We start from the raw sequence: 21,555 nt of genomic DNA, 5'->3' as shown, positions 1-21,555 counted from the left end.
CGGGGAGGCTGGGAGTCCTGCGGGCGAGGTAGGCGAGGGGCAGGCCAGGAAGGAGAGCGCTTGGCGCTGCCCGCTCGCTAGTCTGTTTCCTAGCTGGCCTGAGCCGTGGGGAGGGGGCCGGCCAGCCTGGGGTCGCCCATGCGCCCGCCGCGCCGCCTAGTTCTTTTCACCGAGCTGTCGCTTTCGGCGAGGCACTGAGGAATTGGCCGACAGGAGATCAACTGCTCTCGTAATGCCTTCAAAAATATTTTAAAAGAAAAATAACGTAAAGAAAAAAGGGGGGTTTCGTACACTGAATGAGCAGGGCCCGGGCTGCGGCGCGCGGGCTCGGCAGGGGGCGGCGGCCCGAGCCTGGTCGTCGGGCCCACTGAGCCCGCGGGTCCAGAGTTGGTCCAGCGCTGGAGTTCGGAGTAAGCCGGGACCCGCGGCTTCCCAGCTAAGCACATCGCGCGAGGACCAGCAGCTGTCCCAGGAGGACAGAAGCCGCCACAGGGCTTGCTTGTGCCGGGAAACTTGTCCAGGGGTCGGTGGGCGCTGTGGGCCCGCGGTTGTTAGGGACTCTGGGGGCGGGGGCAACGCCGGATTTGCGGGAGGGGCTCGTGGAAGGGAAGAGGTTCGGGCCGCCGGCCCCACGAGCTGCCGGGGGCTCTCCGAACTCCCAGGCCGTAGCAATCCCGCTAGCATTTGGCGCCAGAGGCCGCTAGCCTGCGACCCCGTGCGGAGCTCCGGCCGGAGTGTGGAAAACCTCCAGGAACTCGGCGGATGCGGTTCGCGGCCCCAGCTGATCTTGCAAACATGGAGCTGCCTCCTTCCCCGCCCACCCCACGGCGGCCGCGGCGGCGACTGCTCCCCTACCCCGGCTGCCGGGCTCCCTCTTTCCGCGAGGTGCCGCTGCGTGCCACGGGGCCGCGTACGGGGCGGGGGCGGCTGTGTGGGGTTAGCGCGCGCGCGCGCGCGCTCTCGAGGGGGTGGCCTGGAAGGGGCAGTGAAGGTCGGAAACTGGGAAAACAGACTCCACGCTTGGAATCGGGAAAAGGAAATGCATCAGCGGGCGGGGAGGGGCGCGCCTGTCAGCCGGGATGGCGGCTGCGGGCCGAGAGGCGGGGCGCCGACGCCGACTGTTGGGCTTGGGCGGTGTAGCGTCGGGAGGGGAGGTGCTGGGGCCGGGTCCTCAGAGTGCGCGGCCGCCCCTGCTTCCACTCCTCCGCCCAGACTGTTTACTATCTCCTCGGCTGCTGGCTTGTGCAACCGGCCTGGAGGGGACGCGAGGGGCGGGGCTGTTTCCTCTTCCACCCAGCTCCGGCTCCGCCTGAAGCCCAGCCTTCTCTTGTCTTCCACTGGTCGGGTGCGACTCCCTTTTTCCCTTTTTGTGTATGGATTGGATGGCATCCTCCAGAGCTCCGCCTATCGGGAGGCTGAACTGAGTTTAAGTTGCTAGGATTTTTTTCTTTGATGGTTGGAGGGAGGATTCCTGGGGTTTACGTGAGCCGCAAGGCCCCGCCTCTGTCCCTGATTGGCGGACTGGCGCTCCTCTTGCGCGAGCTAGGAGGGAAGTACTCCCACTCCCTCCCTCCTCTCGAGTCCGCGCTTAGCACATGTGTGAGGCCCGCCTTGCTCCCCGCAACTTCCCTCCCGCCCGGAAGTTCCAGGCTCGGCGCCCTTGGTGAGGGGGGCGGGGAGATCCTTGGAGGCACACAAAGATCTTAACGAGACTTGAAATTGGGTAGCCCTCGAGATGAAACTATGCAATTGTGATGTTACCTGGAGGGCGTACTTCTGGGGGTGCTGCTTTGAGAATAGGGATTGAGGTCTGCCCTCCCGCCGGGGTCAAACTTGACTGTCTCCACACCCCTTGACTCCCTTGAGTTTAAGCTAGAACGCTCGGACGTTGGCCGTGTCTTTTCTGCCCGGAGCAAGATCCTTAGTTGGCGGAATCTGAAACTTGACAGTCTAGTGCTAGAACCTTAGCGAATACCTACGAGAGCTCGGTCTCTGCGATCGGCAAGTCCAGGCGGCCTAATTCTGGCAAGGGTTCAGTGTGTGTTACATTTGCGGGAGTGCCGCGTGGTACTCAGTGTAGGGTTATGGTAGCTCAGTTGAAGGTAGGCTTCCATCAGTTCTGGAGGGCCGCTTGCTCAGCCTCGGAGCGGTTTGGCCCGGAATTTTTCTTATTTTTTGAGCTTCAACTGGGGCTGGGTTTGGCTTGGTTGGCGGTGTGGCTGCTCCCACCTGCCGGCCACTCAGGGAGTTCACAACTCTCCGGCCCCAAAGCTTGAAAGCCATCCTTGGAGTTAGCCCACCTGTTGCCAACATTTGTTTAATGCTGTCTCCGCAGGATTACAAAAGGAGAACCATACTGGATTTAAGAATGGTTCCCTGTGCCCTATCTCTTGGAGACATACTGTACTGTGGGGAGAAGTATCATTTTGCGTAGAACTAGTCCCGCCTCCCCTTTTGGCGCAGCGAGAGCACCTCCCAAAGCAAAGTCGTCTTTGGACCCACGGCTTACTTGAATAAAAGCAACTAGGTATGGAAAGGATTTCGTGTGTTCCAGGCATTGTTACCAACCTACACAATAGAGCCTGGGGACTGCCATTAACCTCGCCCAGGAGGTAGTGGTCTACTTGAGCATTTCTTCTGCATCCCTGTTCTTCCAGTGTGAGATGCCTCCGGAGTACATTTTGCCTCCCGCTCCGCCTTCCGGAGGCTTGCCAGGGTGGTGGCGTTTAAGATCCGCCTCTGGATTATCTCCGCCCTCTAAGGACTGCATATTCAGATTCTTGGAGTGTCTGAGTGTGCAGCCACTCCAAGCGACAGGCTGACAATCCTTGGGGTCTTATAAGAGCTGAGCTCCAGACTTGAATTTTGTGCTCTTACTCAAAATAGCTACTGGCCACTCTAGATACCTGTGTTTAGGAGACCCTGCAAAAGTGTAAAATTAAGTGTGGTGAGGAGGATAAGGTTCTTTTTTTGTCATTGTTTTGCTAAGGGTCATGGAGGATGGTAGTACCACTGCCTTTCTCCCCTTCAAATCCCAAGGCCTCAGGTTTCGGCCGCCGTACTTCGCGCCATCTCGGCTTTAGAACTCTGTGCTTCTGTCTCCTGTGTAAACATTCCACAAAAGGACTGGTAAGGTTCAGCATCCTTGCGCAGGACGGAATGGGCTCCTTCCTGGACGCGCGCCGTGTCCAATGGAGGCGCCTACCGGCGCCAAGATAATCCAATCCGATTGTTGGGGGCGGGGCCTGGCCTAGCAGAGTGGTGGGAGGCGTCGGCTTCACTTACGGACATTTTACCCGACTTCGGTTACTTACCTTCCTGGGGAGGTGAGAAAGCCAAAGGTAGCCTTCCAATGCGCTGAGCGGCGGAGGCGGGAGCCGATTTGTTAGGCCTGTGGCTGCGGCGGTATGGGGCGGTATATGTAGGCCTGTCCAATCAGACGTGAAGAGCTTTTCTGCTTTCTCCAATAGCATTGCAGTTTGGGGGTGGGAGTCGGCAATCCGGTTCCAATAGGCGGGGTTGAGTTAGGGGCGCTCCCCGCCAATAGGGGCGTGGAGAAGGTGAGCGGCTCCCCCTCCTCTCCCAGCCGAGAGGGAAGGGGCGGGACGTAAGCCCGTGCGGCACGGTGATTGGCTAAGTCTTTGATGGAAGGATAGTCTGTCCTGTGGCGGGGCTAAGCTAAGCCTTCCCTCGGCGGGGCGGGCCGGGAGAGTGGGCGGGATTTCCCGGGTAACAGAGAAGCGGCCGCGGCGGTAGAGGCGGCAGAGACGGTTTCTCCATCTTCCCCCCTCCCCTTCCCCCCCTTAGAGTTTCCCTCCCTCCCTCCCTCCTTCCCAATCTGGGCACCAAGGCCTGCGATCGCTTCGCGAACCCAGAGAAGGTTGCCAGTCCGCCCTGGCGGGCCTGTGCCCCGCGCCGTTCTCGGGGCCTCGTTGCTGAGTGAGAGGCTCACGCTGGGAGGGACACGCAATACCGGGCGGCTGAAAGAGCTTTGCGGTGAGCGCACGCTGGCCTGAGATCCGGCCGGCAGCCTGACTGGCGGGGAACGCGGGACTCGAGGGCGTGTTATTTTTGGGGGGGCTGACCTCGGCTTCCCGTGTGTGGCTGTATGAGGGGGGTGGAGGGCGGAGCAGGGCTGCTCCGTGCGGGAGGGGGAGGAGAGCGTAGTCCCGGTGCGCAAGGGGGGGGCGGGCTCTGGTTCCGCCGCTCAGAGGCGGGGCCGGCGCGCGCGTGCGATGGTGGAGAAAGGGGCGGGTCGGCCTCGCGCGGAGAGTCGGCGGCTGCGGGCCCGCCTTCTGGGTGGGCGGGGTCTCAGGCGTGCGCTGCTCTCAGGCCGCGGTAGTGCGTGGACCGGGAGGAAGTCGCCCTCCTGAGGCTTCAGGGTGCGGCAGCGAGGGGGCGTGAAGCCCGAGTTCCCCCGCCTTCCGGGGATCCGGTTGGCCTCTAGGCCGGTCCCCGGCGGCGAGGCCACTCCCCTCAACTACTCCGCCCCCGCCGGGGTTTCCGCCTCCTTGGCGGTGAAGCTGTGCCCGGGAAAGCCCGCTTTGGCGTCTGGCTTGGAGTCGCGCCTCCCGGGTCTGCCCCGCCCTGTGGCCCTGGGGGTGGGAGGGGCCCTGCTGGCTCGGAGCTGTGGCAGTGTGGGGATTTACTCCTGGGGTTCGGCCTTCCCTCCTCCCCCCGGGCACGCGGATCTCCGCTGCACCGTTCCGCGTGGATGGCGCGGTAACTGAGAGGAAACAAGGAACGTGGTTCCTGGTCCTCTTGGTTGTAATTTTTGCGACGCGGTGCTCAAGGTCCTTTCTGGAGAGTTTGCTGTGCTTCCGCGGAAGTGGTGGGAGGGGTAGAGGCAGAGTCTTCAGCGGCTAGAAATGTGGCGGGCCACAACCTTTACTGGAGTTCACTTTTTGTCAGCTCCTGAGGCTTTATCGGGCGGGGCTTTTTTTGCACCAATGGGGTGGTGGGTTGGTAGCTAGACTTGGTGACTGTTTTGGTACCTTAGGACTTTAAACCCAGTTTGCTATGTGGAGCTTAGCTCGCCTTGTCGAGCTCCTCACAAAGCTGTGTTTTTTGTTTTTTTAAACAGGAAGGACTGGATTTACATTTTAATCTCAATTAGTCTAACAAAGATTATTTTTAAAAAATGATTGTGTGTATTGGAGTTTAAGTCACAAAAGCACTGCTCCACCACTAAGCCATACCCGAATCCTAATTTTAAGTTTAAATTAAATACTCATTTCTAAAACACTTGAATTTTTGGATGCTTTTATGGTACAGGTTTTGCTACATGAGCTTCATTTAACAAAGAGGTAAGTTATTTAGCTGTTGCTGGTAAAAGCGTTGTCTTACTCTTTTTTTTTTTTTTTTTTCGTCTTTTTGGAGACGGCCTTCCAAGTAGCCCCAGCTGGCTTGGAACTCTTCATGTAGACCAGGCTTCTGGCTTCAAACTCACAGAGATCCACCTGCCTCTGCCTCCCAAGAGCTGGGATCAAAGACGTGCGCCACCACACCTGGATGGTTTTATTGTTTGTTAGTCCACCTAGACCATATTGTATTGCATAAAGCTTAGTGTTGCCTTTTTAAAATTCAGAGTAAGGGAAACTTATGTTGCGGGGCTGGAGAGATGGCTCAGCAGTTAAGAACACTGTTCTTGAAGAAGACCCTGGTTCGAATCCCAGCACCCACACAGCAGCTAACAACTGTCTGTAACTCCAGTTCTAGGGGATCTGACAGCCTCTTCTGTCTTCCGTGGGCATTGCACGACACGGGTGCACTTACCTACGTGCAGGCAATACACACATACACATAAAAATAATAAATAAAACTTCTGTTGCATTGGCTTGCCAGCAGCCTGTATTGAGCTGGTTTTAGACATTACGGATTTAATGCCTGGGTAACCACATTAGTGGGATGTTTTTGCTGATATGTCAGATCTTATTAAGAGAAATTACTTGTCTTGGCATTTTTCATGAGAAAATAAACATGCAATCAATATTTATGCACTAGTGGCTGAATGAGTCTGTTTTTTAAACAGATTTTTTAAAAAAAAGATTTTATTGATACTTGTGTGTTGGGGTATGTGGGTATGTGCCTGTGATGCAGGTGCTTTTGGAAGCCAGACAAGGGTGTCTGATCTAGAGCTGGAGTTACAGGCAGTTGTGAGCCCCCTGACATGGGCGCTGAGAACTGAACTCAGGTCCTCTGCAAGAGTGGTATGTACTCTGTACTCTTAACTGCTGAACCATCTCTCCAGCCCACATAGTCTTATGTTTAATTATACTGAAGTTAAAGTCTAGATTTGGCTTTTGTTCAGTAAAGGCTGAAAAAACAACTGTACTATACTTAAATGAAGTGTTCCCTTTCCTTCTCAGCAAAGGGAAGTGACAACAGCAATAAAATAGAATTGATAAGGAGACTAAAAAGGTTTACAGATCTGTAAACTTACACTGATAGTGGAGAATGTTTTGCCATTGAGGAAAGTTTGGTTTAACCCATAGTTAATGCTGTCTTTTATAGTGCACTCTGGGAAATGCAGATGACCTAATTCATACTCTTAGGGAATATGTTATCTAGCTGATGTGCTAGGGTCACAAATCCTGGGCTTTAAAAATTCAAGTAAAAATCTGGTTATGATTGTTTTACTTTTCCATATGTCAATATTGCATACCATAGTTTTGTGGAGGGTTAAAATAATGTAGAAATACTACCATACTGGAGATGGCTCAGCAGTTAAGGGTACAGGGGACTTGAGTTAGGTTCTTGGCATCCATGTCAGGCTACTCACAACTGCCTGTATCTCCAGCTCTAGGAGATGGGACACCTGTCCTCTGGGCACACACGTACATGTGCATATAGCACCCACATACAGTTAAAAATAGGGGTTGGAGATTTAGCTCAGTGGTAGAGCGCTTGCCTAGCAAGCACAAGGCCCTGGGTTTGGTCCTCAGCTCCGAAAAAAAAAGACAAAATAATAAAAAAAAAATCTAAAAAGAAATAATATTTTGTAATTCAGATTTTAATAGTCTATTCCCCTCCCCCCGTACCACCTTTTTTGTTTTGATTTTTAAGACAGGGTCTCACTATTTAGTCCCAGGTGGCCTGCAACACATGACAGGCCAGACTGGCCTCAAACTCAGAGATCTGCCTGCTTCTGCCTCCCAAGTGCTGCGATTCAAGGTATACACCACCATGCCTCGTACACTTTCTGTGTTTTGTGATGGTGTCCAGGTTCATGCCCTCCAGGTTCATTGATGTATATGTGTTAAAATTTCCTCCTTTTTGGGGGCTGGAGAGATGGCTCATCATTTAAGAACACTGGTTGTTCTTGTAGAAGACCTGGGTTCGCATCCCAGCACCCACATGGCAGCTAACAGCTGTTCGTAACTCCAGTCCCAGGGGATCCAACAGCCTCTTCTGACCTCCGCGGGCATTGCACGACACAGGTGCACTTACCTACATGCAGGCAATACATGCATATACATAAAATTAAAAAAAAGAAAAATCCTTTTTTAAGGTTGACTTTCTCTGTGTGTGTGTGTGTGTGTGTGTGTGTGTGTACGCGCGCGTGTGTGTGTGTATCACAGTTTATTAATCTGTCATTTGACATATGGAGTTTTTCTGCCTTACTACAGTTTTATGAAGAATTCTGCCACGAACATGGGTGTAAAAATTCTGTTTTAAGTTCTTGCTTTTTGGTCCTCTTGGGTGTATATCCAGAAATGGAATTATCATAATTCTGTTTATTTTGAGGAGCTATCAGTGTGCTTTTGGCTGTGAGAAAAAAAGATTGGGACTTGAATTCTAAGAGTGAATTGAGTCAGTACCCAGTTAATTGACCACTTGTTTAAATAGCTCTGGGCTGATGCAGAACAGTCTTGGTCCCTAAGAACTTAATGTTTTTGTAAGGAAAGGCAAGTAGACACATGATTTTATCACTTGAGTACTGGGTGCCTTAAGACTCAAGTACAAATGGCATAGGGAATTTAGAGGAATACAAGTCAGTTAGAGGTAGAGGAAGAGAGGGCAGCACTTGAGAAACAGGGAAATGTCTAAAATCCCAGGTCTTCTGAGTTGTTGAATGTCCTTAGGTTTCTTACTTGAAATACTCCTTGGAGAGCACTTTGGGAATGGGAGGGATGACATCATCTTGAGATTGAATTCTTGTCCTGCACTTTAAATTGTGCTCTGTTTTGCAGAACTGATTCTACTAATTTGGAAGACATTTAGAAATCACATTAAAAGACTTGGCATATGGACTTGGTGTATGTGTGTTACTATTTTCCTTGGTTCAAGATATATTAACATTAAAGTAATTAGTTTTATTCTTTTGTGTGCCTTCCTGTTTCTGCCACTTAGAAAACGTAGACGTCACGTACCTCAGATGGTAAAGTGCTTGCCTAATGTGCACAAAGCTCAAGGGTCGGTCCCCAGCACCACTTAAAAACAAAAACAAAACAGGTGTGGTAGTGCATGCTTATAATCCCAGCATTTAGGAGGCGAAGGCAGGAGAATCAGAAGTTCAAGGTTATCCACATCTACATATTGAGTTCCAGGCTAGCCTTGGCTACATGAGACCCTATTTCATAAACAACAAAAACTTAGAAGTAATATGTTGTGATTTTTAAAAAAAAATCTTTTCTTTATTACAGTTTAGTAAGTTTTAAAATAATGTGTTCATTCATCTAGCAAAGTTTCTGAGTAGCCGGAGTCAGCTTTGCCATTATTCCGTTATATTCTTCACAGCTATTTCAAAACAGTCTTTTTCCTTTTTCTTTTTTTGAGACAGGGTCTCACTTATATGTATCATTGTATTGCTTGCATATAGGTAGGTGCACCTGTGTCACGTAATGCTGGCAGAGGTCAGAAGAGGGCTTGGATCCCCTAGAACCAGAGTTATGGACAATTGTTAGCTGCCATGTGGGTGCTGGGAATTGAACTTGGGTCCTCTGCAAGAGCAGTCAGTGCTCTTTAACTGTTGAGCCATTTCTCTGGCCAAGAGTTTTATTTTCTTTACTTTTTGTTTTTTCTTTAATTTTTTTTTTTTAAAGACAGGGTCTCCTGGTAACTGCAGCTGGCCTGAAACTCACTATGTAGGTCAGGCTGGCTTCAATCTCACAGATCTGCCTCCTTTTGCCACCTGAGTGCCTGGGATTAAAAGGGTTGGATAACCATGCCTGACTTTATTTATTTATTTTTTGAGACAGGGTCTCCCTGTAGCCCCAGCTGTCCTGGAACTCACTATGTAGACCAGGCTGGCCTTGAACTCACAGAGATCCGCCTGCCTCTGCCTCCCAGGTGCTGGGATTAAAGGCATGCGCCACCACGCCCGGCCTTTTTTTTTTTAAAAGACAAAAAGTCTCATGTAGTCCAGTCTGTCAATATGTAGCCTAGGAGGACCTTGAACTTTTTATTGTATTTTATTTATTTTGTATGCCTGGCCACTTGTAGAGGTCACACCCGTTGGAGTCTGTTCTCTCCTTTCAACTTGTGGGTCCCAGGGATGAGACTCAAATTCTTTGGGCTTAGTGGTAAGGTGCTTTTACCCCCTGAACCATCTAACTGATCCTGAACTTAAACTTCTGATCCTCCTGCCTCCACATCCTGAATGCTGAGATTATAGGTATGTACTGCGACACCTGTTTTTTGCATTTTTTTTTGGTTTAGTTTAGTTTTTATTCGTTTGCAGTGCTGGAGATTGAATTTAGAGCTTTGTGCATGCTAGGCAAGCACACTGTCTACTAACTGAACCCCATCCTCAGCTCCTGGGGTGGACTTTTTGATAGTCTGTTGGAATATTGAGGTTTTGTTTGCCCATTTGTAGGGCAGCTGCCTGATACTGATTTTAAGGGGGAGCTGTACCAGTGGTTCATAGCCCGTGTAGATGGAGATTAATTTTCTTGATAGCTCAGATGACCGGATAATGCTGACACACAGTAGGTGGTAGTTTACAGTATGCAGACTGGTGGCATATAAGTTTTCTAGCTAGAAACCACCAGTTGGCTTAAAGATAATGTAGACATTTATTGGGAACAATTTCTAACTGATCACTCCTATTTGTTTGCCCTTTTGCATTTCTCCTCCTCATACCTTGTCTGTATGCCTCCATGTTATTTGTGCTTACCAACAGTGTGTCAAAGGATCTTCACCCATTCCTGCTGCTGTCCTCTAGGGCTAAGCTTGATGACTTGTGGGCTATTGAAGGGCGTAGGTCCACAGTCCTTATTTGCAGTTCTGAGACGGGACAAGGTTTTTGTTTTGTTTTTACATTTATTTATTTTGGGGGTTCTGAGCATATGCTGAAGTGAACATGTGGTGGTCAGAGGACAACTTAAGAGGAGTTGGTTCTCTCCTTCTACCATGTGGTTCTGAGGATCAAACTCCAATTACTTAACATGCTGAACCATCTTGCCAGCCTTAGAACAGTTTTCTGTGTTGGTTTTTGATAAGTTTGAGCCTATGACTAATTTAAGGTCCCAGAGAATTACCCTAGCCCTGACTGAAAGAGGAATATGCTGTACAATAAATACTGTCTTCCTAAAATTCAAACAGTGCTGGCAGTTCAAGTTTTAGCTTGACTACATGAATTAATTCCCTCCCTGTCTCTGTCCTTCCCTCCCTCCCTCTTTTTTAGAGAGGTTTTGCTATGTATCACAGGCCTAGCCTCAAACCTGTGTTCCTAGGCCTTAGACTCCCAAACACTGGATTTGGGATTAACAGATATGCATCACCATTCCCAGTTTGGGGCCTGTGGATGCCCTCCCAATACCTCCCCACCCCTCTTTCTTTTCCATTCCCCTCTTCACTGCAGATTGAACCTAGGGCCGTACACATAGGTGTGAAATACTATCTAGAATTTGGCCACTTAGTTATTCCCCCTTCCTCTTCCCAGTGCCAGCAAAATCTCCAGCTTGGATTGTTTTTCCTGCTTTTTGCTGCCCCTCATAATTCTGTTCTCAATGTGGCAACCCAAGTAATTCTTTTAAAACCTAAGTCAAGACTATGTGTCACTGTCCTGTTTAAAACCATCCAGTGGCTGGGTATTATGCCCTGGTCCTTATAGGACCTGTCAGAGAAACTTGTATCTCTTAACTGTATTTCTTTTTTTTTTTTTGGAGACTGTCTCCCTGTAGCCCCAGCTGGCCTGGAACTCACTATGTGGACCAGGCTGGCAGAGATCCACCTGTTTCCATTTTTTAAAATTTATCTTTTGTGTGTGTACATGATATGGGGCTGGTTGCACATATGAATGTCAGAGGACAACTTTGTGGACTTGGCTTTCTTCCTCTACCTTTCCTTGGGTTCCAGGGATTGAACTCTGGTTGTCAGGCTTATGTGGTAAGTGTCTTTACCCACTGGTCCATCTCTCCAGCCGTTGTTTTTTTGAGACAGGGTCTCATGTAGCTCAGTCTGGCTTTGAACTGTTCTTCCTACCTCCACTTACCAAGTGCTTCATTTACAAGTATGAGCTCTTGATTTTCTTGATTCTTTTCTAGCCGTGCAGGGTGCATCAGATTGTTTGCATTTGATATCCCTTCTGCCTGTAAATTCTTCCCCATTGATTTCCACATGACTCCCTTTCTGTACTTGACACTTAGGTTTTTCAGTGAAAAATTCTTTGACTGTTCTTACCTAAAATTTAAAAAAAACCCTTTTCTTAACAGTTATCTAATATATGTATATATATGTATATATATACATAATTTATTACTTACTCGGTGTGTGCATATACCTTGGCGTATGATGCACGATGTACATGGAAGTCAGAGGACAACTTGTGGTAGTCAGCTGTCTCCACCATGTGAATCCCAGGGATAGAGCTCAGGTTATCAGGTTTGGTAGCAGATGCCTTTACTTGCTGAACTGTTTCTCTGGCCTTGCTGTCTAATATTATAAATATTTTATTTTCTTATAATCTGCTTCTCATTAAAGTATAAATTTTGGCTAGTGAGATGGCCGAGTGGCTAAGAATGCTTGCTGATCTTTGTTTTGTTTTGTTTTTTGGTCTTTTCAAGACAGAGTTTTCCTGTAGCCCCAGTTAGCCTGGACTAGCTATGGAGACCAGGGTGGCCTGCCTCTGCCTCCCAAGCGCTGAGATTACAGGCATGCACTACTGCGCCCGGCTGCTTGCTGATCTTGCAAAAGTACCTGGGTTTGGTTCCTATCCCCCACATGGCAGTTTACAACCTCTAACTCTAGTTTCAGGGGATCCACTGCCCTCTTGGCTTCTGCAGGCACTGTACACATGGCATATATATGTACATTAAGGCATTCACACACACATATAAAATAAAAATCTTTGAAACACTATTTAAATTTCTGGGGTTTTTGGTGTTTTTTTGGTTTGGGTTAGGTTTTTTTGAGGGGAGAAGTCCTGTGTAGACCAGATTGGCTTTGAACTTGGAGTCATCATCCGGACTCAGCCTTCTTAGTGCTGGGATAGTAAGAATAAGCCTGTGTGGTTCTTGTGGGGAGAAGGGTCTTTTGTTTACTGCTGTATTGCTAGCTCCTAGAACACCTGTTAAATACAATAGTAAATATTAGAGATTGTGTCCATGAATTCATGGACAGTTTGGTTTCTACCACAGGCAAGGCAGTTTGGTAAGCATAGTAGACAGTATGTAGTGTAAGTGGTTAAAAGTTACATGTGTCCATTTGCCTGGGGGGCAGCATTATACCTAATATGATAAAAAAGTAGGCTAGAGGCTGGAGAGGTGGCTCAGCAGTTACAAGGAAATGTTGCTCTTCTGCAGGACCTGAGTCTGATTCCTAGTACCCATGTCAGGTAGCTTATCACAGCAGTCTGTAACTCCAGCACTGCACACACGAACACAAACCCACACACAGACACATACACGATTAAAAATAAAATTTAAAAGCAGTCTAAAATATTTAACACATTCTTTTAAAATTTTTTTATTGTATGTGGGCATGTATGATTGTATGTGAGTGTGTGAAGCTCAGCAAACAATTTTTCAGGAGTCCATTCTTTCCCTGGGAGCTGGGAATGGAACTCAGGTCATCAGGCTTGTATGGCAAGTGCTTTTACTTGTTAAGCCATCTTACCAGCCCCCTCTTGTCCTTCTAGGAACAATCTTAAATACTATTCTTTGTTTGAGACACAGGCTAGCCTCAAACTTACTATCATCTGGTTTCAGTCTCCCATGTGCTAGGATTAAAGGTGTGTACCACCACATCTGGCCTGGGTTTTTTTTTTTTTTTTTTTCTTGTTTGTTTTGAGTAGTACTAACTACATTTGTAGATTTTTATTTCATGATTCTCAGTTGTTATAGAAGATCTTCAAAAGAATAAAGAGAAAATTTACTTTCCTTTTTAAGGAATAAACTAATTTTTGGCTATTCCTATTCATCTAAGTTGTGCTGGGGGGGGCAGTCTTCATTATCTTACTTTTCCTTTATCTTGAAGCATTGTTTGTTTGTTTGTTTTTGAGACAGGGTATCCCTATAGCACCAGGCTAGCCTTGAACTCACAGAGATCTGCCTGCCTCTGCCTCCTGAGTGCTGGGACTAAAGGTATGCACCACCACGCCTGGCCCCTAGAAATTTCTATCATTACCCATCAGTTATTTTCAGTTATGGTCCAAAGAACTAAAATAATAGAAAAAGGAGACAATGACAGAATTGCTCAGGATGGTGTAGTCACGAAGTGAGCAAGCCATCACTGCTATTACTCAGTTTTCCTTCTGCTTTACCCAAAGCAGGACAACATCTTTCAAGAAAGTATAAAAGAGGGGATTGAGGGTTTAAAAAATAAAAGAGGCTGGAGAAGTGGCTCAGAGTAATGCCTATTCTTACAGAGGACATAGGTTCGGTTCTCAGCACGCACATGGTAGCTAACAACCACCCATAACTCCAGTTTCAGGGAATCCAATGCTCTCTTCTGACTTCTGCGGGCATTGCACAACAGAGGTGCACTTACATGCAGCCAATATATTCATACAGATAAATAAAAATAAATATATATTTAAAGAAAGTATGAAACAAATTGTGAGACAATTTTTTAATTTACTTTTTTTAATTAAAAAAAAATTTCTATGTATAAGTATTTTGCCGGCATGTTTGTCAAACATGAATGCCCATAGATGTCAGAAGAAGGCATCAGATCTCCTGGAACTGGAGTTACAGATGATTCTTAGCCACCATGCCATTGCTGGGAACTGAGCCCCAGTTTTCTGCAAGAGCAGCCAGTGCTCTTAACTGCTCTCTAGCCATAGGACATTTTGAAAACTAGAACACACAGATTGTGTGGTAAATGAGAGACCCCAAACAAATCCTTCCAGGGCCTTTGGTTTTGTAACTTAACACCTGTGTTGAAAAGGAGGATGGGATGTGTGTTTGCCCACACAGCATGATAGGCTTATAATGGAACCAAAGAACTGTTTAGAGAAGATTCTGTATTTAGACAGTCTCCCTGTGACTCCAGCTAGCCTAGAACTTGCTATGTAAATCAAGCTCTCCTCCCAAGTATGGGGCTTAAAGACATGTACTACCAGCCCCCCCCCCTTTGGGGGTCTTTTTGAGACAGGCTAGCCTTGAACTCAACAGAGATCCACCTGCCTCTGCCTCCCAAGTGCTGGGATTAAAGGTGTGCACCATCATGCCCAGCATCACCTTATTTTTTGAGACAAGGCCTCTCACTGAACCTGGAGCACACCTATTCATCTAGACTGGCTGACCAGCAAGCCCCAGGTGTCCTGTCTCTGCTTCCCCAGTACTGAGATTACAGGTTCATGCCATCACTTGTGGCTTTTTACATGGGTTCTGGAATCTGAACTCAGATCTGTAGGCTAACCAGAAGACACTTTTTTGACAGTCATCTCCTGAGCCTTGCTTGTATAACTTTTTGATGATCACAATGCAATAGATAAAAATGTTAGTAAAGGAGCTGGAGAGATGGCTTAGCAATTAAGAGCACATGCTACTCTTCCAGAGGATCAGGGTTTGGTTTCAGGCACCCACATGGCAGCTGATAGTCTGTAACTCCAGTTCCAAGGAATCCAGTGCCCTCTTGTGGCCTGAGCAGGTGTTGCACAACATGGGTGTACGTACATACATGCAGGCAGAAACTCATACCTTAAAAAAATTTTTTTTTTTAAAGTGTTAAATACCATATCCGGGGGTTGGAGAGATGGCTCAGTGGTTAAGAGCACTGACCGCTCTTGCAGAGGACCCAGGTTCAATTCCCAGCACCCACATGGCAGCTACAAACCATTCTTAACTCCAGTTCCAGGGGAATCCAAAGCCCTCTTCTGATCTCTGCGGTGTTGCATGACACGGGTGCACTTACATACATGCAGGCAATACACTCATACACATAAAAAATAAATAAATATTTAAATAGTGTATCTGGGACTGAAGAGATAGCTCAGTGGTTAAGAGCAGTTAAGAGCACTGGTTGCTCTTGCAGGGGACCTAGGTTCAAATCCCAGCATCCACGTGACAACAAACAACCATCTGTAACTCCAGTTACAGGGCATCTGATGCTCTCTTCTACCCTATGGGCATTGCATTTATGTGGTACCACTTACATGCAGGCAAAACATTCATACACATAAAAATAAATGTTAAAAGAGAAAGACCACATATGATCATAATTGTGGAGTGAAAACTAAAGCGTCTGTTGGATCACAAAGAGGTCATGGAATGGACCTATCCATTTTATTGGTCATGAGGGGAACCTTGGGGACCATAGAGGTAATTTCGGTTGTGGTGGAAATTTTGGTGGAAAGGAGGCAATGGTGGTGGAGGTGGTAGCAGTAGAGGTAATTATGGCAGATGGGATGGTTGCTATAATGGATGTATGGTGCTGGTCCTGGTGATAGAAGTAGGAGCTGTATGGTGGGGGTAGGATATGGAAACCAAGATGGTAGATAGAGTGGTTGATGAGGCTATGTTGGTTACAGTGAAGGTGGAAATTTCTGGTGGTAGGAGCTATAATTTTGAAAATTATAGTGGGCAACAGTAATCAAATTATGGATAGACTCATGGAGGAGGGCAGTTGGTAGAAGAAACTGGCAGTCATATGATTGTTACTGATCTGGTGGTAGAAGTGGTAGGTATGGTAGCATGTTTTAAGAACAGAAAAGTGGTACAGTTCTTATTAAACAGAAGGAGGAGTTGTCAGGAAAGCTGCAGGTTAATTTGAGACAGTTCTCCCATATGCATTAGAGGAGCTATAAAAATGTGCCATGGAAAGCATGGTGGTCCATAGTCAGAGCAGGTACTGCCTAAACAGGAACCTTTCTTGTTCAGGCTTGTCTTAGCCACAGTTTATAGGCAGTGTAGCTGTTGATGAGTATAATGCAGTGTCACATGTGCTTTCTTTTCTGTGGTCTTTTATCTGCTGTAGCTTTTTCTTTCTATTAGATCATGTATATTGACCTATAAATTTTTTGAAATTTTATTTATCATTTTTATTTTATGTGTATGTGTGTATTGCCTGCATGTAGGTAAGTGCACCCATGTCTTGCAATGCCCACAGAGGTCAGAAGAGGCTGTCGGATCCCCTAGGATTGCAGTTACGGATAGTTGTTAGCTGCTATGTGGGTGCTGCGATTCGAACCCGGGCCTTCTGCAAGAACAACCAGTGTTCTTTACCACTGAGCCATCTCTCCAGCCCCAACCTATAAATTTTTAGAAATTAAAAATGAAGAAACATAAGTTGTCTAATTCATGGTTTTATCACTATGGAGTTGAGTATAAATGATTTACACTTTTAAAATATTGTATTTTTATTTTATGTGTTTGAGTGTATTGCCTGCATGTGTGTCAGTGCACCCATGTCATGTAATACCTGCAGAGGACAGAAGAGGGCATCAGATTCTTCTAGAACTGGAGCTAGGATCGTTTTTAGCCACTATGTGGGTGCTGGGAATCGAACCTGTGTCCTGTAAGAGTAGTCAGTGCTCTTAACCACTGAGCCATCTCTCCAAACCATGAATTACACTTTAAAAAGAATAAAGCATATGTACTTCAGTTGTCTTAGGTTCTGAAATAGGATAGTGTTTGGTCTATATGCACTATTTGTGCTCATCACCCTAAAATGGTACTTGTTAAGAAAATTACTTGTGAAATTTTATCTAGTGAAAAAAAAAGCTTCTTAAAATTGGGCTTTCTGTATGGATTTTAGTAACCATGGAAAAATGTCTGAATTTCTAGGGACCAGTTCCTTGATTTGTTATGTTTCCTTATTATGTTATGTTTTAAGACCATGGGCTGGAGAGATGGCTTAGCGGTCAGGAGCACTGACTACTCTTTCAAACAACCCATGTTTGGTTCCTAGCACCCACTTAGCCTGTAACTCCAGTTCCAGGGCATCCAACTTCCTCTTCTGGCCTCCATGGACATTGGATGATACAGGTACATTTATATTCATGCAGATAAAACACCCATACATGCAAAAATAATTTTAAAATATTCTAAAGATGTTTTAGGCCAAGCTGATATCTCAACACTTAGGAGGCAGAGGCAGGAGGATTGCTCCAAGTTCAAGGGCAGTCTGATCTGTGTAGTGAGTTCCAGGATAGGTAGGAAAACTTAAAAAAATTTCTTTTATTATTCTTATGTGTGTATGTGTATACATTTCCTGCATATACTAGTACATTTGTGTCATGCAATGCCCATGGGGGTCAGAGGAGGGCATAGGATTCCCCTGGAGGTGGAGTTACATACAGATGGTAGCCAAGATGTGGGTACTGGGAATTGAACCTGTGTCCTCTGCAAGAATAGCCAGTGCTCTTAACCACTGAGCTATCTCTCTAGCCCCAGGACAACTTTTAACCCACTGTCTCAAATAATGGATATTTTGGGACTGGAGAGATGTTTTAGTGGTTAAGAGCACTTCCTGCTCTTATAGAGGATCAGAGTTCGTAACTCCAGTTCCAGGGGATCTGAGAACCTCTTCTGTCCTCCATGGGCATTGCACAACACAGGTGCACATACCTACCATGCAGACAGTACATGAATACACATAAAATAAAAATAATAAAGAGTAAACTCTACCCAGGCGTGGTGGCGCATGCCTTTAATCCCAGCACTCGGGAGGCAGAGGCAGGCGGATCTCTGTGAGTTCGAGGCCAGCCTGGTCTCCATAGCGAATCCAGGCCAGCTAGGGCTACAGGGAAACCCTGTCTCAAAAAATAAAAAAATAAACTCTAAGGAACAAGCACAATAAAGACTAATTTTGTAGTTCTACAATCATCCTTTTTAAATTTTATTTTATTCTTTAATTTTTATTTATGTAAGTGTGTCTGTGTGAATGTATGCAATGTGTGTTAGGTTGCCCCTGGAGACCAAAAAAGGGCACTACCTTTAACAACAGCTCCAGGGGATCCAGTACCCCTGGAACTGGAGTTACGGACAGTTGTTAGCTGCCATATGGGTGCTGAAATTCAAACATGGGTCTTCTGCAAGAACAGTCAGTGTTCTTAACCGCTGAGCCATCTCTCCAGCCTCCCTTAGAGTTCACTTTTACAACTGTGTCCTGCAGCATTTCTCTGATCTTAAGATTCACTTCCCAGTTCCATCCTTCTCTACCAGTTTTCTGTGGATTGCTCTACCCTACTTGATTATGATTCCTTTGCATAATCTGGTGCTATTTCCTACTTTTTATTACAGTTCAACTCTTTTTGAGACAGGGTTTCCTTGCAGCCCCAGTTGTCCTGGAACTCACTGTGTAGACCAGATTGGTCTCAATCTCACAGAGATCTGCTTGTCTCTTACTCCAGCATTTAGCATTCAAATATTTTATAGCTTGATTATTATGCCCTCTACAGGTAGGATTTTATAGTCTGTTCAGCTTTTCTGTTACAGATTGATCATATCGTTTTAGGAGAAAATCTTACCCTCTGCATCTTTAGCCAGGTATACACCACGAACAACTCATTTAATTTATTTGAGCATCACTCCCTCAAAATAAGAGGGTTTTGCATCTGCCCACCAGATCAGGATTGTTGTGAGCAGCCTGTCAAGTGATCATAGTAGTAGGTGGAAGACTTGGTTGTTTTGGGCAGAAAATTCTCTCTTCAGTTCTAGAACCCTACTACATTGTGCCTGGTCGTTGGTAGACATTTGGTAATTCATTATGATAGAAAATGAATTAGTGGGCTGGGCATGGTAACACATGCCTCCCACCACTCAGGAGGCAGAGGCAGGCGGATCCCTTGAGTTCAAGACCAGCCTGGTCTACATAATAAGTTCCAGGCCCGCTGGGGCTATAGGGAGACCCTGCCTCAAAGAACAAACAAAAAATAATTTAGGGGCTGGAGAGATGGCTCAGTGGTTAAGAGTACTGGCTATTAGTGCAGAAGATCTGGGTTCAAATCCCAGCAGCCAGTGGCTAACAACCATTCATAACTTCAGTTCCAGGGAATCCAATGCCCTCTTCTGCCTGCATGTATGTAAGTGCATCACCTGCACGCAGTACCTTCATAGTTTAGAAGAAGACGTTGGATCCCCTGGAACTGGCCACCATGTGGGTGCTGAACATCGAACCCAAGTCCTCTGGAAGAGCAACCAGTGCTCTTAACCACTGAGCCACCTCTCCAGCTCCTATGTTTCTTTATTAACTAGCCTTCCCAGCTAGTTTAGAAACTTTTGGGGACCAAAGGGCTGTTTTCTGTCTATTCACTGAGCATGTGTCAAATGGATGAGTGCTGGCAAATCATTCTTGCTTTATTCGAATGAAGCTGCAGGATAGATGAATCATCTGAGTGTGTGTTGGTTAAACAAAGCTGAAGCTGTTCATTGTATGTGTGCCTTAAGTAAGTAAAGAAACTGTCTTCCTTCATTTCTTCTGTTTTGAGAGGTGTGGGATATTGAGGTGGTTTTAATAGTCCAGACTTTGGGATCCAGCATGGTTTAGCACACTTTTAATTCCAGCACTCAGGAGAAAGAGGCAGCTAGGTCTCTGTGAGATCAATGCCAACCTGGTCTACATAGTAAAATCCAGGCCAGCTGTGGCTGTTTGGGGGGGGGGTCCAGACTCTGCAATCAGACTTCAATGCATTTATTTATATCCAGCTCATCTTCATAACAGATTTAGGCAGTTTATATAATCTTTGTGTTTCAGTTTCCTCACTTATAAAGTCGAGAATACAGCTAGGTATGGTGCTATAATGCAAGCACTTTGGGGGCAGAGGCAGGAGGATTATGAATGAGAAGCCAGCCTGTTCCATATCTTTTCTTTAAAAGACAAAAGAAATGAAATAGAGGATGATAATATGTACAAGATTGTTGGAAGGGTTAAGTTAATGTTTATAAATTGTCCAGAATAGTGTTTTTTTTTTTTTTTTTAATTTTATGTGTGTTTTGCCTGCATGTATGTAAGTGCCGGTGGTGCCATGCATATGGATGCCAGAAGAGGGCATCAAATTCCCTGTAACTGGAGTTACCAAAAGTTGTTAGCTGTCATATATGGGCTGTTAGCTGTCATATGTGGGCTGGGAACCAACCCAGGTCCTCTGCCAGAGCAGCCAGTGCTCTTAACTGCTGAGCCGTCTCTCCAGTCCCAGCTCTTCTACTCTTGAGACAAACAGGAATGCAGAAAAGTTACAGGATGGGTGTTCTGTGAGGAAGCTGCAGGCTTAAGCTACAACTCCAGGCAGGAAAGCCCATCATCAATGAAGGGGATCATGAGTAATGAATTTTTAGAGAAATTTTATGTATGCGTGTTTTGTCTGAATGTATGTAAGTGCACCACATGTGTGCAATGCCCACAGAGGCCAGAAGGGAGGGCATCTGATCCCCTGAAACTCGAGCTTTGGACAGTTGTTAGAGGCCATGTGGGTACTGGGAACCAAACCCCAGTCTTCTGCAAGAGCGGCCAGGGCTCTTAACCACTGAGCCATCTCTGCAGTCCCAGAATAGTGTTTGTTAATCAGTGTATACTGTTACTCTTTTTCTTCTGTAAATTCAGTACGGTAGGCCCTTCATATCCACAGGTTCCACATTGACAGATTCAACCAATCTCAGATCAAAAATATTTGGGAAAATAGTTCCATCAATACTTAACATGTACAGACAATTTTTTGCTTGTCATTCCCTAGAAAATACAGTTTAGCAACTATTTGCAGAATATTACAGGTCACCTAGAAATTAAAGTATGTGGAAGAAAATGCTGGTAGATATAGGTTATATGCAAATATTATTTTATATAAGAGACTTGAATGTTTGTGGATTTTCGTGTTCATGGTGGAGGGGCCTCATGTCCTAGAACCAGCTTTCTGCAGTGTGAATAATATAGACAGAATTGAAAAACCTGGAACAATTTGATAAATGAGGTGTGTTTAGGAAGATTCTCCAGATATACCTGACTCTCAAGGAAGGGTGTTGGTTTTGTTAGTTGTTTTCGTTGCTCTGGTTACACAAAGTCTGACTATGAAGCTCTGGCTAGTCTAGAACTTGATATGTAAGCCATGCTGATCTTGAACTGGTGATATGAGTGCTGGGATTTTTGGTATTCTGATTTCAGTGAAGGGTTTTATAGACTGAATTAAGGAATTTTAGGAATTTGATAGATTGCATTTACATTTGAGGTATATCA

At 46.2% G+C, this 21,555-nt stretch overlaps 1 protein-coding gene across 3 annotated transcripts in view; it reads left to right on the top strand.

Moving 5' to 3' along the window:
* The first annotated feature begins 3,724 nt into the window (after window positions 1–3,724).
* Sin3a (SIN3 transcription regulator family member A) overlaps window positions 3,725–21,555 on the top strand; it is an 80,679-nt gene continuing 62,848 nt past the window's right edge. For 2 of the 3 annotated variants that reach the window (XM_008844874.1, XM_029569227.1), the window contains exon 1: window positions 3,725–3,996. The gene's annotated coding sequence lies outside the window, so the exon portion shown is untranslated. The remainder of the gene's footprint in view (window positions 3,997–21,555) is intronic. The other variant, XM_029569228.1, reaches the window with a different exon arrangement.

Source organism: Nannospalax galili, unplaced genomic scaffold (genome assembly GCF_000622305.1).
Source record: "Nannospalax galili isolate Female #2095 unplaced genomic scaffold, S.galili_v1.0 scaffold1622, whole genome shotgun sequence".
Taxonomy (NCBI): Eukaryota; Metazoa; Chordata; class Mammalia; order Rodentia; family Spalacidae; genus Nannospalax; species Nannospalax galili.
This window is presented reverse-complemented; position numbering and strand designations above follow the sequence as displayed.